The sequence below is a fragment of the Mizuhopecten yessoensis genome, unplaced genomic scaffold (genome assembly GCF_002113885.1).
Source record: "Mizuhopecten yessoensis strain PY_sf001 unplaced genomic scaffold, ASM211388v2 scaffold9109, whole genome shotgun sequence".
In the NCBI taxonomy this organism is placed as follows: Eukaryota; Metazoa; Mollusca; class Bivalvia; order Pectinida; family Pectinidae; genus Mizuhopecten; species Mizuhopecten yessoensis.
Genome location: NW_018407883.1, coordinates 810,845 through 827,803, shown reverse-complemented (window position 1 = coordinate 827,803; position 16,959 = coordinate 810,845). Strand labels below are relative to the sequence as shown.

At 38.0% G+C, this 16,959-nt stretch overlaps 1 pseudogene; it reads left to right on the top strand.

The window, feature by feature from the left end:
• Positions 1-1,945: 1,945 nt before the first annotated feature.
• On the top strand, positions 1,946-6,299 carry LOC110457351 (annotated as a pseudogene).
• The last annotated feature ends 10,660 nt before the right edge of the window (positions 6,300-16,959 follow it).

The following is a 16,959-nucleotide window of genomic DNA, read 5'->3' as shown; positions in this document are numbered from 1 at the left end:
ATTATTAGTAACTTATTGAAATTGGAAAAGGGTCTCAGATTTTATGTATTCTTATTTCTTATTGCAATGCAACTGTACATGTGCTTCTTGAATGTTGATAATAAAAAGACCGTAACACTGTCTACCTAGAAAATATATTACACAAATGTTAAAGAAGAAAAGAATTTTAATTAGCACCAGTGACAACAAAGTTCCAGAAATCTTGGACACTAAAGCGTAATACAATGTTTTTTAATTGTTCGAGTCAGAGAATAATTGAAATGTAACTTGAGGGTCTAAGAAAAATTTCATTGTTCATCATTGTTTTATTTTATTCTGCCACAGGCACAAATAATGAGTTAAAACCATAAACCAGGACAATTATCAATAATTGAGAGTAGCATCCCCTCCTGAAATAAGCAAAAAATAAGAGCATTATGCATCAACCAGTGTCAAATTAGACTTCCTCCAATACTGGAAGCTTCATACACCGAGTTAAATTATGTCTTGTTTATTCGGAAATAAATGTCTGCAATTAAATTGATTTCAAAAATGCAGTCAAAATATGTAAATAAAATATGCATTTATAAAATCTTTTTCTGAAAATTTGATCATTCCAGAATTTAAAATGTGGAAACGCTAACCATCTGATCACATATTTTGCAAAACTAATACATCCCATTTATTTCTGAATCTTTAATTTGTTCTACCAGTCATTCATTCATATTTACATTCATAAATAAATGGTATTTTAACAGATATATTTCAAATGCGGCTTTGCATAAATATATTTCATATTTCAGAGAGAAAGTAATGGTTCTACCAAAGAAACAGATTGAGAATAATGGAAACCATTGCACTGAGGCATCTTGTTCAGATTATTGTTATAATGTAAGTAAATATCACACAACTAGGCTACAATACTTGAAATATGGGACCCTTAAATATTACACAAAATAAACTATAGATAGCCAAAGAACTCATCTATTTGCATACTTTTTATAAGCTCACATGGCCTGCCTTTGGCCATGTGAGATTTTGCCATCACTTGCTCTGTGTCATTCTTTCGTCTGTCAGTCATACTTTGTAAATTTTTCACATCTAAATCTTCTACTCTGAAACTATTATGCCAAATTACACCAAATTTGGCTGTGATGGTCCTTGGGCTGAGCAAAATTAAACCAAACCTTGCTGGGATGGTCCTTGGTTGGTACCCTTTTAAGATTCCAAGATGGCTGCCATTACTAAAAATATAAATTTCTCTTAAGGGCCAAAACGCTTATTGATTATTTTCACATAAAGGTTATAGTAGAACAATTGATCCATTTAAATTTGTACACCATTATCTTTGGCAGAAACTCTCTCTTGTCTATTATGTTCTTAATAAAAGAACTTGTTTTCATGTAAGACTACTGAATATGCATTATCACAATCAGGTAATGGAAGTCTTTGGACACCATCTGCAGGCCACGATAGCAGTTCAGGTATTCCACTAAAAAGAAAGGCCTTGGATAATGTTTTAACCACTTGTGGTGCAATACCCCTGTGAAGAAGACACTTGTAACATATTGGACTAACTGTTCAGAGAGAACAAGAAAGGACTATATACAAAAGACTAAAACAATTATGTCTGCAGTATTGAATGTCTTGGTACCCGGACAAGAGAACCATGTGCTTGAGGCCCTCTTGACAAAGAAAACAGATCAGAAGATGATTTGCTGGAAGCTGTAGCCGCAGCTTACAATGGCTGTGATGACTGAGGTACACAGAGACAGATTCTCCCAATTATAGCTCAAAAAGTATATTCATTCAGTTGCAGGCTTTAATACCAACATTGACAAGATATAAATTCAGTGTGGCTAGAAAACATGCTGCTAGTACAGGCCATGGCCACAAGGTCCAAACAAGTGATAAAACGCATGGAGGTATCAGCACTGCCCAAGCTAACCATTTTTTAGACTTTGTGATGAGCCCTGCCATTATAACAGACACTCCATTTGGAGAATCAAACTTGAAACTTACAAATGGAGAAAAAAATAATGTGCCGAAAATCATATTGAACAGTGTTAGAACCAGGGTCGTTGAACAGTATTTTAGTTACTGTGAAGAAAACTGTTATGAACCTGTAGCCAGCCTTAGCTCATACATGATGATTGTTCAGGCCGTAGGTCCAAATGTGCGGAAGTCTATGAAAGGACTGGACAAGTATGCTGCAGATGGTGCCAAGTCTATAGAACGCCTACAGATAATTGCAGAATTACTTGGGCATCTTGGAAAGGGAAAGGAATGGAAAGAAAAGATTTGTAAAGAACTTTCATTATCTAAGCAGTATCTCAAACTAGAGTACAAGGTTAGTAGTTTTCACCAAAAAGAGGATTTTTTTTATATGAAAAGAGAATATTGCAGGGAAAGTTAATAATGTATAGCACACAAAAACAAAACCCTCCTGTCTAAACCAAGAACAATCAGGAAACAAAAACACACAAAAAATATTGACTATCAGGGTACAAGACAACTATGGAGAAATAGTATCGAATCATATAGCACAAATGTAAATCATAAAAACTTTGATTTTGTTCTTGATTTTGCATTTATTTTGAGACCTCCATAAATGGGAAAAACTCACATATCACAATAAACAGCCTGTGCATGTACAAAAACTACAAAAACTAGTTAAACAATGCGTGAACATAACTCTCCAAACATTTATATCAAACTGTATTAAGAATAAAAGACAGGAATGAAAAAGTTCATTTTGGATAAATACCATACTATAAAAACACTAAAAAAAATCTGTCTCACTACAAGGAAAAAATTCCTCCTCACTGCTTCTTTCTGTTTTTCTAAATGTTGTCAGTTTAAATGATAATAACAAATTTATTTAATTTCAGATGCACATCACGAGAGAATCGGATATTGCGGACCATTGTTGCAAATTTGCCCTATCTGACGGGACTACAGATTACACTTCTGTTTGTGACCACTCCCATTTCATTTCCTGCCACAAATGTGAACAACTTGACTCAGTTCTCGACACGTTACGGGTAGCATCCGAGGACATGGCATACGAAAATGAAGATCAGAGGGACGATACACTGTATATAGTTGCAGAGGTAATTGACAGTTTTGATACTTTACAATTATTCAATCCTGTATTAATCTATGAATTAAAACTTAAGTGGAAAGTTTGCACATGTTGATATAACAACAAACAATCACAGCTATGTTATTCTTCAGTACAGTAACATAAAAATGATCACAATCTCTCAGTACAGTTATACAAACATGATCACAGCTGTGATGTGTGATCTATCAGTACAGTAACACAGACATGATCACAGCTGTGATGTGTGATATATCAGTACAGTCACACAGACATGATCACAGCTGTACCATCTATCAGTACAGTAACATAGACATGATCATAGCTGAACCATCTATCAGTACAGTAACACAGACATGATCACAGCTGTACCATCTATCAGTACAGTAACATAGACATGATCATAGCTGAACCATCTATCAGTACAGTAACACAGACATGATCACAGCTGTGCCATCTATCAGTACAGTAACACAGACATGATCACAGCTGTGATATGTGATATATCAGTACAGTCACACAGACATGATCATAGCTGTCATCTATCAGTACAGTAACACAGACATGATCACAGCTGTGCCATCTATCAGTACAGTAACACAGACATGATCACAGCTGTACCATCTATCAGTACAGTAACACAGACATGATCATAGCTGTACCATCTATCAGTACAGTAACACAGACATGATCATAGCTGTCATCTATCAGTACAGTAACACAGACATGATCACAGCTGTACCATCTATCAGTACAGTAACACAGACATGATCATAGCTGTACCATCTATCAGTACAGTAACACAGACATGATCATAGCTGTCATCTATCAGTACAGTAACACAGACATGATCACAGCTGTACCATCTATCAGTACAGTAACACAGACATGATCATAGCTGTACCATCTATCAGTACAGTAACACAGACATGATCATAGCTGTCATCTATCAGTACAGTAACACAGACATGATCACAGCTGTACCATCTATCAGTACAGTAACACAGACATGATCATAGCTGTACCATCTATCAGTACAGTAACACAGACATGATCATAGCTGTCATCTATCAGTACAGTAACACAGACATGATCACAGCTGTACCATCTATCAGTACAGTAACACAGACATGATCATAGCTGAACCATCTATCAGTACAGTAACACAGACATGATCATAGCTGTCATCTATCAGTACAGTAACACAGACATGATCACAGCTGTACCATCTATCAGTACAGTAACACAGACATGATCATAGCTGTACCATCTATCAGTACAGTAACACAGACATGATCATAGCTGTCATCTATCAGTACAGTAACACAGACATGATCACAGCTGTACCATCTATCAGTACAGTAACACAGACATGATCATAGCTGTACCATCTATCAGTACAGTAACACAGACATGATCATAGCTGTCATCTATCAGTACAGTAACACAGACATGATCACAGCTGTACCATCTATCAGTACAGTAACACAGACATGATCATAGCTGTACCATCTATCAGTACAGTAACACAGACATGATCATAGCTGTCATCTATCAGTACAGTAACACAGACATGATCACAGCTGTACCATCTATCAGTACAGTAACACAGACATGATCATAGCTGTACCATCTATCAGTACAGTAACACAGACATGATCATAGCTGTCATCTATCAGTACAGTAACACAGACATGATCACAGCTGTACCATCTATCAGTACAGTAACACAGACATGATCATAGCTGTACCATCTATCAGTACAGTAACACAGACATGATCATAGCTGTCATCTATCAGTACAGTAACACAGACATGATCACAGCTGTACCATCTATCAGTACAGTAACACAGACATGATCATAGCTGTACCATCTATCAGTACAGTAACACAGACATGATCATAGCTGTCATCTATCAGTACAGTAACACAGACATGATCACAGCTGTACCATCTATCAGTACAGTAACACAGACATGATCATAGCTGTACCATCTATCAGTACAGTAACACAGACATGATCATAGCTGTCATCTATCAGTACAGTAACACATACATGATCACAGCTGTACCATCTGTCAGTACAGTCACACAGACATGATCATAGCTGTCATCTATCAGTACAGTAACACAGACATGATCACACCTCATCTATCTGTACAGTAACACAGACATGATCATAGCTGTGTCATTCATCAGTACAGTAAAATAAATATAGGAAAATCTCATAACTTTTCATTATTCTAGCAAATATATCATACAAAACAACTCTCATTGGCTACTGTCAAATTCACAGTTGAATGCACTTCATGGTCTACTCATTTTGTTACCTTGCACAACGAATACCTCTGATTGATGTCTGCAAAGCTTCAAATACATACAGCTATTTCCTTATTGTTTATATACTGCCTTGGTGTTTTAGAAGTAAGTATATGCTTGTCTTGAGAGTGGGTGATTGTGGGTAAAACCGTAGTCAGGTTAGAGCAGGTTAGACATTAACATTTGTGTTGCTGCTTCTCAGCTAAGCAAGCAGCATTTAGGAGTAAGAGCAAAGACTGGTCGACTCAGAATATTGTGTCTGAGTGGGTTGACATATCTACCTGCAGTCTGTTACTTCAGTGAGTTAGCTCTATAATAACAAATCCAGCTCAGAGTGTTGGTCTAGTAAAGAGCAGGATTCATATCATTTCAGTGATATAACTTATTCTCATCAACAGTCATCCACCCATCATATTGTTTATAATGATGAGTGACATATTCTAATACGCTTCTTTAGAATGTTATTCATATGCCTTTTTAATGTTAAATTAAGTAATGTAAAAGAAAATCTTTTAACAGAGTGAACGAGCTGTCCAAGAATAGAAAAAGCACATCCTCCGGACTGTAAATCAGGACATGGCGCGGAAAAACACACTACATAGTCTTCAAGTTAATGAAGCTTTGATTGAGCGTGATTGGGCAATGAAGTTTATTCCAATGCAGTATAGAGAATCGCAATCAAACTTGTTCGGAAAGAGAGGATTGAATTGGTACATCACTGTTGCATCATTCAAGGAAGGTACTGAATTATTACAGCAAACTATTGTCCATATATTTGACAGTGCTACTCAGGATGCTGAAAAATCAAATGCAGTCCTAAGTCATAGCTTGGATGTACTTCAGAACTTGGATACCTTCGATCTGACAATGCAGGGTGCTTCCACGGATCAACATTAGTATGTGCTATGCCATACCTGTCCGCAAGATTTAAATGTGTAACAATGGATTTTTCTGATCCGCAAGGTGGAAAATTCATTTGCGATAGGAAGGCAGCCAATATCAAAAGTCTTACATTAGAAGATATGTCAATGAGGGAAACGATGTCTGTTCTGACATGGATTTTCAGAAAGGCATAAGGGAGTCCAAGATGAAAAAGGTTTCGGTTGTTGTTGCCCTTCCTCCCAGCAAAGTTGAAATAAGAAGGCTACCACCATACTTAAACTCCCAAAAATCACCAGCTTGAACAACTTTGCTCATCAGGATGGTGGAATGCGTGTCTGGCGGCAGTACAATATTGGCAAAGGCTGTTATATACCAGCTTTAGGGACAGGAGATGCATTGCCTCATCTAACAGTGCTAGATATTTATCTAAATGACAAACAACCTAATGTCCAGCAGCCTGATGTTGATGTCCAGCAGTCAGATGTTGATGTCCAGCAGTCCGATGTATATGTCCAGCAGTCCGATGTTGATGTCCAGCAATCTGATGTTGATGTCCAGTAGTCTGATGTTGATGTCCAGCAGTCCGATGTTGATGTCCAGCAGTCCGATGTTGATGTCCAGCAGTCCAATGTCGATGTCCTGCAGTCCAATGTTGATGTCCAGCAGTCCGATGTTGATGTCCAGCAGCATAATGTTGATGTCCTGTAGTCCGATGTTGATGTCCAGCAGTCCGATGTTGATGTCCAGCAGTCCAATGTTGATGTCCTGCAGTCCGATGTTGATGTCCAGCAGCATAATGTTGATGTCCTGTAGTCCGATTTTGATGTCCAGCAGTTCGATGTTGATGTCCAGCAGTCCAATGTTGATGTCCTGCAGTCCGATGTTGATGTCCAGCAGTCCGATGTTGACAGTCACGAAGCAGAGACATTATCACTTGGAGACTTGGCTAAATTATTTTGTTGTAATAAGTGTCCAAAAACGTTCAGCAAATATGGAAATCTTCTGCGCCATTTGGACATTTTAACGAAACGGGGGATATTAATTTGGGTTTGTCCGTCTGTCTGTCCGTCCGTCTGTCTGTCTGTCACGCTTCGTTTCCGTGCAATAACTTCAACAAATGTTAACCGATTTTCTTCAAACTTAGTCACACGGTTTAGTGCCTTACGGGCTCGGCCACGTTTGATGACCACTTTCAGCGGACCTCATTTGGTGGAGTTATGGCCCCTTGAATAACGAAAAAAATCATTAGCTTCCGTTTCTGTTCATTAACTCTCGCAAATAGTATCCGATTGTCTTCAAACTTAGTAACAGGGTTCAACGCGTTAAGGGCTCGGCCAAGTTTGACAACCACTTTAATCGGACTCCATTTGGCAGCAGGGTTCTCCCCAGGCCATTTAGCTGATACGGAGCAGTATCAGCTTCAGTTTGAAATCCTCCCTGCCGTATCAGCTTAATTGACCCATATCACCTAAGACTATGAACCGTATCACCTTGTTATTTGTACTGAATGGGGTCTTTTTACACAAGAAATTGACACTGATTAAATCACAAGGCTGACCCAAGTCCAGCAATGACCCCACTGGTCAGTTGCATGATAGGCATATTATAGCCACAGGGGGGCTGTAATTAGTGGAAAGGGGGGACCGGACGACAAGGCCACAGATGTCCGGCAAGCGTGCTCACTGGAGCCTAAAGCAATTACCACCAGATCCTTTTAACATGGTCAATTAATTGAAGTGACTACTGTAGGATTGACAAAACAAAAACTTGATATAGCTATAAATTAATTTACTCACACATGATTGCATTGATAACGCTGAAATAGCGTGTGTAATTCAGTTAGGTGATGGTCGCCATATTGGATTGTGTAACATACAGACCGGAAAGCGGAATGAAAATCCGGATTTGTTGTTTTTGAGGAAGAACGGCCCAAATAAAAATGCTGTTTTAGCCTCGGATCAAATTTACTGACAGCAGTATTTTATACAGTTTTAGAGGAAATAAAAACACTACATTTTATTTAAACATGTTCTCTTACCAAAATAGGAACTGTGATATAATTTTTTTCATGTAAGTGCTTTCCCCATGTAACATAAACAGCTTTTAAATATTTCTTCTTTGAATTATATTAAATTGAGATAAAACTAAGGGATACAAATATAAAGATAAGAAACAAATGTTATATCTACAAAACTAATACACCTTTCTATAAATTGTATTTTTTTATAATATTTAAAACAATGATATTGCTGAAAATTCATACAAAAAGAACAATTATTTATTTATTTGGCTTTAACGTTGATCAAAAGTTTGGTGAATAAAGTAACTATTTCAACATAATATTTACCCCTCCCCTAAATTTAATAAGGTATTATTGAGCGTGCCCGTTTTGACCATTCGTTGAAAATGAAATATATCAGCTTAAAAAAATTCTGGGGAGAACCCTGGGCAGAGTCATTATCTGCAATTTCCGCTTAATAACTCGAGGAAATATTAGATAAGGCTTTATTTTCTTTGAGTTTCAAGCTATACTTATTCCTCAACAGCAAGATACTCGCATGTTTAATCCTAACCTCAATAATGTTTACCTACAATATGTCCTGAAAGCGGGGGATATAAATTCCACGAATTTGCTTGTTGAGTCTTATTCTAAATATAGAAAAGTGTTTCAATTTTTTTTATTTTTAAAAAACAATCTCCGATATTTTTTCCAATGTCTTGGTAGTTTCTCTCTTTTTACATATATTGAGTTGAGTATCTAGCATATTAAAGCAGTAAAATATTTAGTTTTAGATTAGATTTTAAAATTATATAAAAAAACAAGATTAGATCAATCTTTTGAACTATTTCTTTTTAATGAGGGGGTATCTGTCTTCTTTCTCCCACCCCTTTTCTTCTTTCTCCCGCCCCTTTTCCAAGTTACTCTGTACGCCCCCCTCAAATATAATGATATAATAAATTATTGATGATTGTATACAGTTCAATAACTATTTTACATGAAGTCAAAAATATGGATTACATTTGTTTGATTTTTGTCATTGATATTCAAGTGTCGTTTTCCATTTCTATGAGTGAATAAATGCATGAAATTCTGTCTTTTATCTTGATTGTTGATTCTTGGATTGCTATGATATTATGAAAAACACTTGGCAAGATGCAAAATCTTAAAAGCAGAAAACGTTCATACAAGTTTGGCAATAGGCAATTTTATTTAGAATTGAAAATTACTTTAACAAATCATGAAAAAGCCAACAATGACATAAAAAGTACACGAAAAAATCCGAAGAAAAAAAGAAACGTCCATCCACTCAACCAACAAAAAGTATAAATGAGGAAACACGAAAACAACAATGAAGCCAGTACACCAGGTGGCAACAAACAGGGGCGGGTCCAGGTGAGGGCGTAATGGGCGTACGCCCCACCTTTTCAAAAAAAAATCTGCTAATATTGTATTGAATATGGCAATGTATCATATTCATTAATTAAACACATAAACACCCTGACACTTAAACTATAAAATATACATGCTCCAAGTCAGGAACCGTTACATTAGTGCATTTCACAATTATTTTATGTTTTTCTTTCAAATATCCTAAAAACGCCCCTGACAAAGTTTGGGGAGTATATACATGTAGGAATCGCCCTGTTTTTCTGTCCAGACCAACTCCCGAGTCCTTTGTCCGATTTACACAAAATTGTATACAATTCCAGATCATGATGTGCACATTTTCCAGTCCGTTGACCTTTCCCAGATTATGCTCCTTTTAACTTTGAAATTTTGATACTCTTCAGTAAGCACCTTGTCAAGGAACCAGTTGGTTGCTATGGAAATCATATTATTCATTTAAAAACATATTCAAACTCTGAACTCAACACAATTTTAAAATGTCCATTTAAGTACAAGGATAACTGCATAAAAAAATCAACAGCCTATCGGTAGGAATTCCTTTTTTCTGTAATTCAATGAAATCCAAAAATTAACGTTTTTGTTAATTTTCATTTTTTTTCGAATTTTCCTTTTGCCAGTCATTTTTTTATTTTTTTTCAAAAAGGGTGGTCTATACGAACATAATCATATTACTATGTAGGATGTATCTGGTTGTAGATTAAATTAGCAGGTCTTTCAAAATTGCTGTTTTTCAACATCTGAGGTAAATACCAAAACATCACATTTTTACGTTGCCATAGCAACGGATTAGAGATATTGATATGACATACAGTAAACAATTATTATGTGATAGCTTCTATTCTTTTAAAATTGCAGGGTATTATCTCTCAAATCAATATATATTCTCTTTTTTAAAAGCTTTAAAGTTATGGAATATCACAGATTTTTTATGATAAATTAGACGTTTCTATGGCAACAGTGATATTGCCGATATATATCCATGATGTTGGTGAAATTTTAAAAAAAATTGTCGTAAATTATCATTTGACAATATTTCTTATGAAATAGAACAAACAAAAAAAAAAAAAAAAATGGGGGTTTCCATGTAATGCTCAATATCTCCTGACTTCCACTCTTAAACACCTAAATTGATTTGTCAAAAACATATGTTTCGCACAGTTACACTAGTGTTAGTGTGTTTGAGGATTTTTTTTTTTTTAGCTTCAAGTATGGAATCAAAGCTACAGGCTTGTACATTTACTGTCTGAGTGCACGTAGCTGTGAATTGTACGATGGCTACATGTATGTTGAACGTTGTTGTGTGAACTGTAAAATGTTACAGACTGAACCTTTTGAGGATTCGTGGCTTAAAGCTGACAGTGTAAGAGAAATAGCTTTCAATAGAGATTAAAACAATTTTCTGGTTTTGACATTTCCCCAGTGTCTATCTCTTCCGGCTATAGTTTCTCAGGAAGCGCCGACATTTTAGTTTGTCTTTGCTTGGTTACGAGTATGGATCGCGCTGGGTATAAAAAGCGCATTACCTGTCAAACTGGTTACCATTCTACCACTGACTGTCTTACGATTCAATACAATGTGCACCCTGATCGGCAACCGGTATCAAAATTCAAACACACTCACCTGAATACTTTGTAACACTGCCAAGCTGGTATTTACTTATGGCACATTCTCAGAAATTGTGTATCAAAAATAAATGGCATATCACTGAAAATACTTCAATAAATCCTATATGCATATCATCGGTCTTTCACGAGCACAGAATCGCACCCACACACGAAAACTTTGTCATGAACTGTTAGTCTTGGTCATGTGGACGCTTGACTAGCAAAACGCGTACAAAATGCGACACTCCCAGGTGTAAACATGTAGTCAATAATGTGAAACTTGATATTTGAACCGTTCTTGTGAAAATAATTGGAATATGTTTTGTTTTTACACAGCATGTTAATACTCGTTGGCTATCTAAAAGGTAGACATCAGCGTATGTTTATTTCTTTCAGGACCGTTTTGTAGCGGTGTGAGGGCAGGGATTTTGCATTAGATATTTTATTTGGTCGTAATTCACTATTATTTTCACTTTTATTACATAAATGGTATATTTGATCTGTTTCATTTTCATTTTATGCAACTGTTCTGATAAAATATGTTGGACCAAAATTTTGAAAGTTTTCTATTATATAGTATAGTAGTGTCACCATGCACACACGTTGAACAAATGATAACCGATTTGACCTTTATACCTAGCGAGACCCATACTCGTTACCAAGCAAGTACATTCGAAAATGTCGGCGCGTCCTTAGAAACCACAGACGGAAGAGACTGTCACTGGGGAAGATCTTAAAACCAGAAAAAAATCAAACTGTTTTTATTTTAATCTCAATTTAAGCTTTTTAGCTTGAACTTGCACAAATATCTTCAACATTTCGAAGCTTACGTATGTATAAAAGCTACAAGCTGTTATATTTAACGTTTTAGTGTTCGTAGCCCGAGTACGTATCAAAGCTACAGGATTTTACGTTTAATACTTGAGAAGTCGTAGCTGTACAGGCTGGTTTCTTGAATGCTTTACCTTGTATCTGTATATACATATTGAGACAACAGGTTTGGGTGTTTAATGTGTTGGTAATTAGTAGTTTTAATTATATATATGTTTCAAGGCTGGTGTATTTAACACTTCGGTGTTTGATCTATGTATGTATTGAGGCTACATAGTTTGATGTTTTTGTGCTGGTAGGTTTAACACTTTTTTTTTTTTTATCTTAATGTATGTATTGAGACTACAAGGCTGTTTAATGTTTTGTGTGTTGGTAGATTTCATTATTATCAAGACTTGTATATTTACCACTTTAGGGTGTGTTATGTTTTGTGCGTTCGTAGATTTGAGTATATGTCACACCTTTGTGTAATATCTATGTATTTATCGGGGCTTCAGTCTTTGGCGTTATGTGTGTTCGTAGATTTAAACATAAGATTGTGTCAAAACTACAGAAAGGAATGTTTAAGGCGTGCACCGTATCGGAATACATAAAAATACACTGTTGACGTCTTAAAAACGTATCATTTCCAAATAATGTTAGAAGAACACGAAGCCACTTCCCCTTTGGCATTAGGAATTAATTTGTAAGAAATCTATATCATACATACAATATGTTTAAGAAATTTCAAATATTCTCCAAATAATTTGTACAGTATATATTACCAGGAATAATTAGGTTTTTACATAAATGCGAAACATTTAAAACAGCACATCCGATGATTTAAAAGGTTTTTTGTCTAATTAGTAAAGAAATCGTGTAAAGTGTTAGTTTCAGGGATAGAATTTGTTCTATTCTTGGTTCGCCAATGCTCATTTTTTAAGAAGAGAGAAGGAGCGGTTTCAATACAATTTGCTGATGTCAATGGTACCATCAGAAGCTCCAACAAATTAGTATAATGTGAACGGGTGCAACGCAATGATGGGTGCATTGGGCATAGTATTTTAGTGAGACGGCAATGTGCACTCGGCATCAGAAACCTGGTGTGCATGTATAGTATATGAAGACTGAGTCTAAGTTCGAAATATGCGCATAATAAATTAACGTATTGTGCTCTGATCGGTCGATTTCCAAGCTTGAGTTTCCGCAGAATTACCAGCTGCAAACCCCGTTCACACAGCTCTGCGACCGTACGAAGACCAGACCGATCATCCCCAATCTGAAAAATTCAAACTCAAGCAATAAGGGAAATAATTAAATACTACACTACGATTGTACTGTGAAGCTTCTACGTCAAAAACGCAGCTCACTCGCTGCCACTACGATTACACTTAGACCAATGCCGACCAAGGAGTCGTTTCTACTACGTTGCCGCTACGACGTACAGGATCGTACCTCGCTGTTACACAGACCTAGAAGACTGCAGTTCGAAGTCGCGACGCTGGTGCTGACCATATAGTACGCTTCTAGATCGTCTCGAGCTTAAGGGGAGCGTAGTGGGATCATGGTAAAAGTGTAATTAAAACGGCACGAAATAGTTGCCGACGGTTCTTCGTTTTTATTACGACCACAGAGATCTCACCACGATGCTATCACGCTGCTTTTACAATAATGGCGTTCCCACTACGTTCTTTATAAGACTTTGCCTCGCTTTGTGTTGGCCTCGACCCGGCTACGCTTATTTTGTGCACGTTCAAAGCGGAAGGAGAGCGTGCAGCTTCCCGACCCAAGAGATCCCATCCCGACTAAACCACGCTCATGGAGATCCTCCCACGTTTGGCCCACGATTGGCCCCGATTGGCCACGCTCTCGGCCACTTTTCATCGTAGTAGAAGCAGCGTCTATGCGTGAACGGGGTTTAAATATCATCCGATTGTGATAAACCTGTGTACGCATGAATTAGAAACAAAGGCTAAGGCTAAAACTGAAGTTGAGCAATAATTTCTCTACTGTGTTCAGAATGGATAGGTGGACAGTTTCTGCACAATTACGTTGTAAAATATGACCGAAATCTTAACAACTTGGAAACTATTTAAACTTTGTCTAATAGCGAAATCTGACGGTTATTCATAAACAATAGAAATTTCTTTGTGTTGTCCTGCTGTAGCGTAATGTGACGTTGGTGCCCTTGCACGAATGTAACGACGTGGGTCCGGAGGATCTCGTCACGGTAACGTAGCGCGTTCAAATTCCTGTTAACAACCACCAGAGGCGTTCCCCCGTGGTTTGAAATAAACACAAAAGGAAATAATTTCCATGAAAATCTATTTTTAAAGGTCACAAAGGACAAGGGATATATATACTAGCGGAAAAAAGAAACTGTGCATGCCTAAAAAGTGTTATAAAAATAAATGTGTATCACGTAGAACAACAAGGTTTTCAGGGACAATTTATTTGTTATTTATTAACAGTTGCATTCCATTTTCCACGTTATGAATCAATAAGTGCCGCTCAGGAGTGATGTAAACACAGCAGGGGTCAATACTAAGTTCACAAAGTTAACACCTCGTATGTCCACCGTTTGCCTGAATGCAAGGTGGCAACGTCGACGCATGGAGCCTATCAGACGGTTCAAGAATGCTTGTGGGATGGCATTCCATATCTGTACCAACGCTGCAGGTAACTCAGCCAACGTCACCGGTTGATTAGGTGATGCCCGTAATCTGCGCTTCATTTCATCCCAGACGTGTTCTATGGGCGACAGATCGGGGGATACAGCAGGCCAGGGCAACACGTCAACGTTCTGCTGGGCCAGAAAGTCCATAGCGACACGAGCTGTGCGTGGCCTGGCGTTGTCCTGCTGTAGCGTAATGTGACGTTGCTGCCCTTGCACGAATGGAACGACGTGGATCCGGAGGATCTCGTCACGGTAACGTAGCGCGTTCAAATTCACGTTAAGAACCATCAGAGGCGTTCTCCCGTTGGCTGTGATGCCGCCCCAAATCATAATGCTGCCTCCGCCGAAAGAACGTCGTTGTACCACATACGCGTCAAGGAAACGTTCTCTAACTCGACGATACACTCTGGAACTGCCGTCACTACTATCCAGGTGGACTCGCGACTCGTTTGTAAACAAAACGCCTGCCCAATCCCGTCGAGTAAATCACAGATGCCTTTTGGAACAGTCCAGACGTGCTACACGATGACGTGGTAGAAGAACTGGGCGGATTGCAGGACGTCGCGGACGGATAGCTCGTTCACGCAATCGGTTCCGTACAGTTCTCGGGCTTATTGGTAGCAACCTAGGGATTGTCCGTGCAGTCAAACTTGCCGTTTGGAAGCGATTTCTCAAATGGACAAGCCACATATGGTTGTCCTTTTGACGTGACGTCACATGTGGACGTCCCGCCCGAGATCGATCGCCGATCGATGGCCACCAAACGCCACCAAACCGTTGATGGCGTCTCCACATCTCCCGGATTGTATTTCGATGGACATGAAAACGTGTTGAGACAACGGCTTGGCCCATACCAGCTTGAAACATACACAAAATACGAAGGCGGTCATTTTCATTGAGCCTCGGCATAGCATTAATCACAAATTAAAACGTTATAATGCTGTTTTTACTGTTCACTGATCTCAACACAGTGACCCAACAGTTGAAACATACACTTTAATTGTCGAACGAGAAAAACGTACAAACTGGTCCACGCCTTTAGAGAGCAAACTGCACGGGAAAAACTGTCAATGACACACGGATAGTGTGTATGTGTCATACTCGGTCATGTGTGTGAATTTTCATGTAATCCATGTTCTATAACAATTCTCCGCATGCACAGTTTCTTTTTCTAGCTAGTATAGATTATTCCGCCTGAAGAAGCCCTAGCAGGCAGAAAGGCCTAGCGGTAGATCTTGTATATTTGTTATTTTATTATATATATATATGTACATTCCTTGAGCTTAAGTTGGTCAAGAACAGTATATTTTCTCTTTCCTACGCATTTCGGCAATATTTCTCCACTTTAAAAAGTAATAAAGTACAAATGTTCTTTCTTCTTACGTTTCCATAAGTCCATGCAGTTAGATGCCATAATGCATCAGAGGGATTTTAGGTATGTGAAATTAGCATTGGGACACACATATATTGTTACGCCTTGCTGAACCCTTATCAGTATGTGAGATAAGCTATGCACGGACATATATTGTTCCGCCCTGGTGTACCCTTGTCTTTTAGGTTTGTGAGATTAGCAATGGACGGACATATAGTGTTCCGCCCTGGTGTACTCTTGTATTTAAGAAGTGCGACTAGCAATGGACGGACATATAGTGTTCCGCCCGGGTGTACCCTTGATTTTTAGGTATGTGATATTAGCAATGGACGGACATATATTGTTCCGCTCTGCTGTTCCCTTGAACGCTAGGTATGTGAGATAAACAATGAATGGACTAATTGTGTTCCACCCTGTTGTACCCTTGTATTTTAGGTAGTGAGATTAGCAATGGACGGACATATAGTGTTCCGCCCTGGTGTACCCTCGTATTTTATGTATTGAGATTAGCAATGGACGGACATATAGCGTTCCGCCCTGGTGTACCCTCGTATTTTATGTAGTGAGATTAGCAATGGACGGACATATAGTGTTTCGCTCTAGTTTACCCTCGGATTGTATGTAGTGAGATTAGCAATGGACGGACATATAGTGTTCCGCCCTGTTGTACCCTTGTTAGTATGTGAGATTAGCAATGGACGGACATACATGTATAGTGTTCCGCCCTGCTGTTCCCTTGTTAGTATGCGAGATTAGCAATGACGGACATAATATTATATTGGTCCGCCCTGCTGTACCCCCCC